This window comes from Galeopterus variegatus, unplaced genomic scaffold (assembly GCF_000696425.1).
Source record: "Galeopterus variegatus unplaced genomic scaffold, G_variegatus-3.0.2 Scaffold3477, whole genome shotgun sequence".
NCBI classification, from domain to species: Eukaryota; Metazoa; Chordata; class Mammalia; order Dermoptera; family Cynocephalidae; genus Galeopterus; species Galeopterus variegatus.
The window spans coordinates 8698-11019 of NW_007729588.1; the positions used below are offsets into that span (position 1 = coordinate 8698).

The 2322-nt window shown below is 54.4% G+C and overlaps 1 long non-coding RNA gene across 1 annotated transcript in view; it reads left to right on the forward strand.

The window, feature by feature from the left end:
* Nucleotides 1–63: 63 nt before the first annotated feature.
* Nucleotides 64–2322, forward strand: part of LOC103600832 — a 6823-nt gene continuing 4564 nt past the window's right edge. The window contains exon 1 of the long non-coding RNA XR_551412.1: nt 64–245. This is a non-coding gene — a long non-coding RNA (uncharacterized LOC103600832). The remainder of the gene's footprint in view (nt 246–2322) is intronic.

The following is a 2322-nucleotide window of genomic DNA, read 5'->3' on the forward strand; positions in this document are numbered from 1 at the left end:
GGAGGCCCCTTTGTCCTATTTCTAAACGCTCCCCAGGGTAAACTCCTGGAAGAAAGGGGCTTGTGTTTGCAGCAACCCGGCCCAGCCCGCCACCCTGACTGGCACACAGTAGGCGCTCAGCGCGGCATTCACCTCTGATGTGGACAGTCGCTGCCCTTGCAGAGCTGCCAGGTGCCTCCAGCGCTCAGAACCCCTTGTCAGGCTCCAAGACCTCGAGCGCCTGGACACCTGTCCTCGGTGACCTGGTGAGCAGATAGGCTACGTAACTTTTGAGCCACAAGGCAAAAACAAAATGAGAGGCCCCTTATTGAAAAATGACCTCTCGGGCAGGTCGGTTAGCGCAGTTGGTTAGAGTGTGGTGCTGACCACACCCAAGCCCAAGGTTCGATCCCTGTACTGGCCAGCGCCAAAAAAAGAAAAACTGATTGAGGGACAGTGTAGGAAACAGGCCCCAGCCCTGCCCACTGAGGGTGAACTGCAAGAGAGTGGAGGTGACAAATAGGTAAACCGAGGCAGGTGGCATCAGTCACACAGAGAGAATAAGGTTTGAATCTGGAGTGGAAGAAGGTGAGGAACAAGACATGACAAGAGGAGAAAGACCATCAAGTGCGCAAAGCAAGCAGTGACCTAAATTTGGGCCTGAGAGCTGGCCCAGGCCCATCAGTGGCAGAGGTTCAGGACTCAGGACGCTGTGACAGGGTCTCAGACATAGGTGATGCAGTGTACCCACACCTCTCCCAGGCTCCTCCCTCCTAGTGGCACCCTGTCACCACAGGGTGACATTCAGGTCCCTCACAATCTGTCTCCAGGGAGCCGGCACTACCTCCTTCAACGCAACAGGCCAAGCACCGACATCCAGACCAGCTGCCTGCCCAGGAGCCAGGGCGCACTCCCTGTCTGTCTGGCCCAGGGAGGCATCTGCCCTATCCCTGTAAACTCTAGCGTCTCATCAACAGTCGGTGGCTGCCATCTCACAGCCTGATCAGGGGCCCCGAGTGCAGGAGGCACCTGGCAACTCCAAAAGAGTGGCTTCCGGGCTGGCTTTCCAGGGCAGTGATTCCACGGTCGCATCTGCAATTGGGAAAAGCCTCCAGCCCACGTCACACAGGGTCCCACCCTTAGTTTAATGCTCTCCCGTCACCTTTTTGAAATTCTCCTCTTCCTGGCTCCTCTCCTTCCTGTTGGGTGTAGCAGGCGCCATGATCCCTGTTTCATGCACAAGGACACTGATGCTTGGGGTTTACAGGACCTGTCCAAGAGTGCACCAGGCCCCACCTCCCAACGGGTTCCCCAATCTGTCCCAGACAGTCCCTCAGAAACTGGCCCTGGGCCCAGGAACCAGAGATGGTGAGCAGGGCCCGCTACATAATTTGTGGGACCCAGTACAAAATGAAAATTCTACGCCCTGGTTCAAAAATCGTCCAGAATTTCAAGATGGTGACAGAATAGCATTAAGCTAAGATTGGGACCCTGTGTCAGGGTCCTGCACAGGTCACACACTCATGAAGCTGGCACAAATGGCAAGTCCTGGACACCAAGCCGGCCGCCTTCCTGGGCACAGTCACCTTCTCCCTGTCTCAGGGTTCATCTGCTGGCCTCTCCCCACGCTGCTGCTGGCCACTTCCTGGGGCCCCTCCTGACCACCTACTCCACACAGTCTGTGCATCTAGGGGGTCTGCTAGACATCACATGGGGGGACATGCCCAGTACTTTCCCATCAAAGGACCAAAACCATAGAACACTTCCAGAAATGCTCGATATTGTAGAGATTTGGACACTGGCCTCTCTATTTTGAGCTGAAGAACACTTACTCTCGAAGAAAATGTAGGAGGGGCATGTACATAAGGTGATGAAATATGAGGCATAGCAGCTGATTGATGAAAACCTAACATTGATCCACATTAAAATAACGTACAAGCAGGCTGGGCAGTTAGCTCAGTTGATTAGAGCGTGGCTCTGAAACACCAAGGTCAGGGGTTCGCATCCCCACACTGGCCAGCCGCCAAAACAATAATAATGAATTAATTAATTTTAAAAAACAATATATAAGAACAAAAGTCAAGGATATGTTTGTGGCCTCCTAAGGCCTACCTCATGCCCATAATTCATCTTGCTCTGCCCTTGGGAGCCAGGGGAGAGAACTTCTGCCTCAGCCCACCTGGATTTGTCCCCACCCTGGGGTCAGGCCATGCACACTCCCCTGCCCCGGCCTCTGCTGAGTTCCTTGCACGGCCCTGCACCTTCTTCCAGCTTATCTGAACCTCCCCTCCTGTCCAGGTGAGTCCCCGCAGGACTGAAGGACTTACTCCCCAGTGCTGCTGG